The sequence below is a fragment of the Macrobrachium rosenbergii genome, chromosome 52 (assembly GCF_040412425.1).
Source record: "Macrobrachium rosenbergii isolate ZJJX-2024 chromosome 52, ASM4041242v1, whole genome shotgun sequence".
NCBI lineage: Eukaryota > Metazoa > Arthropoda > Malacostraca > Decapoda > Palaemonidae > Macrobrachium > Macrobrachium rosenbergii.
Window position 1 is genome coordinate 33,289,099 of NC_089792.1, and position 6,000 is coordinate 33,295,098.

Below are 6,000 nucleotides of genomic sequence, written 5' to 3' on the forward strand. Positions count from 1 at the left end.
TGACAGGGCTGTCCCCCCTGAAAGTCTTTTCATAGGGGACCCAAACTGCTGAGTAGCTATATCCAAAGGGAGCTTTTCCCTTTCAATAGGGACTTTTTCCTTTCAAAGGAGCTGAAGTTGCCCATTCCTTGGTGGAATTTCTCAGCTAGGATGACCATGGAAAATGGTTTTAATTCTGCCATTGTCTCTTGTTTTGATCACTACAAATTCTGAAAATCTGCTTCACATGATTATGCTTTTTACACTTTGAGGGTACATGACCAACTTACTTTCCTTTTCAGAATCATGTTTCGTGTCCCTTATATACTGCCATTCTGTGGCAAGGGCATCTTTGATGTTACTCAGTTTCCATACAGAATTGATCAAATGCAGCAAACTGTGTATCCCTTCTGGGTGAGTTTGTGCAGTCTAACTGAGCTTCAGCAACTGAAATGTAACCGCTGTTAATCAAAGGGGCACAAAGTCCTAGATGGATGCTATACCCCTCTGAAAATGGAGTAATTTCAGTCGGAGTTAGGTATAGTTCTAGAATCCCTTTTGGAAACATCCTATTCAGCAACCATAGCTGCTTGGGGAATAGCGTTCTTTCTGGAAGGTTTCTCCCATGGGTAGGTAAAATTTGTGTCCCTGAGCTTTCTGGGTTCAGCAGGGCCATTTCAATGGCAATGTTCACTTCATATTCTTTAATAAAATGTCTTCAGCCAGATTCCTCTACTTCCTCCGCCCAGGGTTAACCTGGGTTTTGGCCCAAGCATTGATGCTGTTCTGAGAAAGGTTAAATATCTCTGCAGCAGAGTTCTGCATAAGATATAATCTACCTCACCCCTACTGAACCTAAGACCCATCAAGATAGGTTAAAAGGAGCTGTTTGTCACTCCAAACTTGCTGCCATGAGCATACTACAAATCTTGACCCACATCTGGCGACCAAGCAAATTTTCCTTGTTTTTTACAAGGACTATGCCAATGACAGGTGGTATGGGCTGTACCCACTGGCAAAAAAGTGAACTGAGGAATTTGCTATGAAACACTTGAACTGAGAATCCTGCCTAATGGTGGCCGTAGTGATTTAAACAAGTTGTTATTAGAAGCTTGTTAGCATTAATTGTTTTAAAATGAGGGACACTTCTGTACTTCCTCATATAGTTTCCATATTACAGGTTAACTTGATTACAAGTGTGCAGTTGTAATACCTTTAATAAAATATCTATGTTAACTTAAACCCTCTAAGGTTTAGGTTAATTTTCATACCTGTATATGGCTGTATTACTTATACACTGTTAGTCCTTTTTTAATGGCCAAATTGAAATTTTTAATTCCAATTGTCATGCCATTTCAGACTAACTGCAATGAACCTGATTTGTTTAACTAACTTGAGCTACTGTTTTATATAGCATAGGGTTAATGGTTCTAATTATAATCTACATTAAGCTATGAACAGAGTATTCTTAGCAGGTTCTAGCCTAACCTATTCTAGGCCATTGACTATTCTAGGCTTATTTAAAACTTAAGGATATAAACTATACAGAAAATAATCCTCTTATAATCTGGTTTTCGGTTTTATGTGGCCAAAACTACCCTTTTACCTGATATTCGGCCATTGCTGTTTTAGGCTAATAGTAAGATATTCCTTAAAATATAGGTTCCTAGGTTAGGCTACTGCCTGCTCTAGGTTTTATATCACCTTTAATGATAGAGCTATAATACCTACTAGTATGTAGCCTTACAGATGTCTTGCTACCGAGTCGTAAAATCTAGGTTATTTTTATTGAGCCTAGGATATTGTTTATATATAAATCCTAGGCTTATTTGTTTCTTCTGAGCCTAGTACAGGCAGTCCCTGGTTATCGGCAGTCTCGGTTACTGGCAATCCAGTTTTAAGGCGCTTGTCTAGCGACGATGATAACCATATTTTCGTTGCTGATAACCGATTATCGATGGCGATTGCCTCTTACCGGCGGCGCTGATCACTGGTTATCGGCACCGCTATCCGGGGATCAGTGCTATTATCGCCAATTTTCAGTTAGCGACGATTTTCGGTTGTCACACCGTCGGGAATGGAACCCCGCCGATAACTGGGGACTGCCTGTACAGGGTACTGCCTAATCCAGATTATTATAGATCATTCTTAAATTTATAGGCTATATAAAACAATAGTCACTTCTCTTTCTTGCAGGTTCTTCTGATGTTGGAAAAACTGGGTTCAGCTTCACTGAAGATAGAGACAGAAATTGCCCTCTTATCTTTAGTCCATTATATGCTCCATCATGTGTTATAATGTTAATCATTACGACAATACCTGGCCAAAAGACCAACTACAAGGGAATTGTGATATTAGTTTAGTCACCATGGAGCTCTGGTTGACCATGGAAGGTAACGCCGAGGATGAAACAGCGACTACGCCCAGCAAATGAATCAATTCATGAACACCTTACTACCACTTTTTCCTCATTCTGAGAAAGTGAGCCTCAAAGATTCTGATATAATTCATAGGTTCTTAACCAGCTCATCTTTTGAATTTTAGTTGGAAAAATCTGACAAAGCAGAGCTGAAAGTCTGATATGTTATCGAGTAACAAAAAGAGGCACTTCGACTGGAAAACTCAAAAACATAAAAAAAAAAATAAATGGAACACTCAGGTTGGCCAAAACAGGGACGAATTGTAATAAGAACAGGTGAGAAACTCCAGTCAAGGGTGGCTGTGCCTGTTCATAACCCAGTCATGCGATCAGTGAAGAATGAAAATAGCCATTCTTAAGTTAATGGGGAATTCCTGTGTGGGAGGCTGTTTGATCAGTGAAGAAGACTGAAAATAGCCATTCTTATGTTATTTAATAATAACACCTCCCAAAATATATATGATCTAAATGCGTCTTACTTTTAAAATAAAGCAAATCTGCTTGCTTGCTTGGGAAGACTCACAAATCCCCTGGGGAATTCCTATGTGGGAGGCTGTTTGATCAGTGAAGATTGAAAATACCAGTAACCTTTCTTATGTTATGTTAATAATACCAATGTAAGTTCCTCATCTACAATAGACTCCCACTACAGCTCACTTTTAAAACAAAGCAAATCTGCTTGCTTTGGTGCTTGGAAAGACTCAAAAAGCAGCTGGGGAATTTCTATGTGGGAAGCTGTTTGATCAGTGAAGAAGATTGAAAATAACTTTTCTTATGTTAATAATACCAATATAATAATACCAATATAAGTTCCTTTTCTCCAATCGACTCCCACTACAGCTCACTTTTGAAACAACGCAAATCTGCTTGCTTCTGGAAAAAGCTTGGAAAGACTCACACAGCCCTGGGGAATTCCTGTTTGGGAAGCTGTTGTTTTGCCTGCTCGACCTTCTCTAGGGGAGACACGAGGAGAGAATGCCACACTATGATTCCACGTTCCGCAATTGGATGCTGACTTGAGATTCCTTTTTAGCCTGCTAGAATTCTCCTTGTATTTTAATCACTTACTTGCATTTCTATTTACTTGTTAATTTGTTAATTTATTTTTTTCCTTTTTAATTAGCTTTTTCTTTCTGTATTTCCCCTTTACCTTCTGTTACTTTTCTAATGAACCTGTAATATTCTTTTTGAAGTATAATATTCTTTGAAGTTTGAAGTCGATGGCCCCTGTGGTGGGCTTGTTCCACATGAATAGGGTTCGACTTCTGTATAATAATAATAATAATAATAATAATAATAATAATAATAATAATAATAATAATAATAATAATAATAATAATAATAATAAATAAAAATAAAGATTAAAATTAAAAATTAAAAAAATAAATAAATAAATAAAATAATAATAAAATAATAATAATAAAAAATAAAAAAATAATAATAATAATAATAATAACAATAATAATAATAATAAGAAGATAAAATAAAAAAGAAAGATTAAAAATTAAAGATTAAAAATAAAAAATAAAATAAAAAAATAAAATAAAATAAAAATAAAAATAAAATAATAATAATAATAATAAATAATAATAATAATGTAATAATAATAATAATAATAATAATAATAATAATAAGAAGAAGAAGAAGAAGAAGAAGAAGAAGAAGAAGAAGAAGAAGAAGTTAAGAAGAAGAAGAAAAGAAGAAGAAAACCAAGAAGAAGAACTTCTTCTTCCAAAGGAGGAGAGCACGACCCACTTCAGATCTGGAACTCTGCGCTGAAGGAATCATTCTGAAGACGAATCATTTCTGTTCTCAAGCAAATATGACCAACTAACTGTATTTTTTTTTGATTTTTTATCTGATTTGCGGCTTCCTCGGCCAATTCCATCGAGAGAGAGACAGCAATGACCCTCAATACATCACGCCCTTCCTAGAGTTCCATGAATTTTTAGAAGATCTCTGAACGCCAGGATCACATCTTAGATTTTGAGAGAGTAAGCGTCAGAGAGAAAATGATAGAGAGAGAGACAGACCAAGAGAAACAGTTGAAATTTCGGTCTTCCTGAGAGAGAGAGAGAGAGAGAGAGAGAGAGAGAGAGAGAGAGAGAGAGAGAGAGAGAGAGAGAATTAACTTTTAGCTATACCATGATTTGAGATTTTAGAAAGGGGGCTCTAGGATTTTAAAAGAGAGAGAATCATGGGATGCATGTAAAGATATCGAGAGAGAGAGAGAGAGAGAGAGAGAGAGAGAGAGAGAGAGAGAGAGAACGCCCTTTCTAAGAATAGACATGAGAAAAGAGAACGCGCTGAATTGCGCTATGAGAATACTGAATGCAATAGCAGCATAGTCAGTCCCAGAACCAGACGTATGAAACTGAATTTTTATAAACGAGAAGAAACTAAAGATCATATCTAATGGGTTCTAAGAGAGAGAGTCCTTTCGTAATTCGACTGAAAATATGACACTGAACTTATAGAAGAAATATACGAAAATATGAAACTGAATATACAGAAGTATAACTCCAGATAAAGTTAGGGAGAATTTAGCCTATTTTGAGAATGGTCTTATCATCAGACAAACTCGTTTCCTGTTTATTACTTAATTTATTTGTACTTACACTTTTATCTGTTTATTTATCTATTCATTTATCTGTTTTCTAGATCTCCTCTCTCTATATTTCCTATCGCTTTCTGAGACCTTTCGAATGAACAGATAGAGATTCTTGAGAGAGAGAGAATTTCAAGGTCAGGGGAGAGAGAGAGGGCTTGTTCCACGAATAGGAGATCAGAGTCATCGTCATCGTCATCATCAGAATAGACATGATCATCATCAACGCGCTCAAATGCATCCACTGGAGAATGTTTATTTTTCAAACAAATCCACAGTCAGTCCATTGCAACAACGCAGATTCTGTTTCTGAAACAAACAAACATCTGCGTTCAAAGACTCAAATAAAATCAAGATCAAACATGCTAGGATGTGTTTGAATAATGTCTCTAGTCCTTAAGAGTCAAAGATTCCTAAAACCTAAGAAACCTGAGTACATACAGAAGATAGTATACACATGAGAAGAGTATAGGTGCTAGGTAGAGTTGTTGCCTTATTATTATTATTAAAGTCACATGCGTATTCCTGCTATTATTACAAATTATTATTATTATTATTATTATCAAAGATGATCCTCATTCATATGGAACAAGCTCCACTCAGGTCACGGAACTGAAATAGATTTTCCAAAGAATATTATGGTGTTCCTCATTAGAAAGAAGTAAGCAGATATTAATGGGAAACGCAGAAAGAAAAGCTACCTATTAAAAAGAAAGGCCATAAAAGTACTAAATAAATTTTAAAAAAATAATACATATAAATCATTAAAATAGAAGTTAAATTGTATTATATGTAATGCATCGTACCTCGTTTGAACTTCAGATTCAAATTGAACCACTTACTAAAGATAATGAGGATGTGTTCCACAGCCCAACACTGTGAGGAGGAATAAATGGAACTTTGGAGAAGTTCGACAGCGAGGCAATTATTTACAGCATACAAAAGCTGTTCAGATAATCTTAAAAGGTCAAGAAAATGTCCACTATCAAGGCCA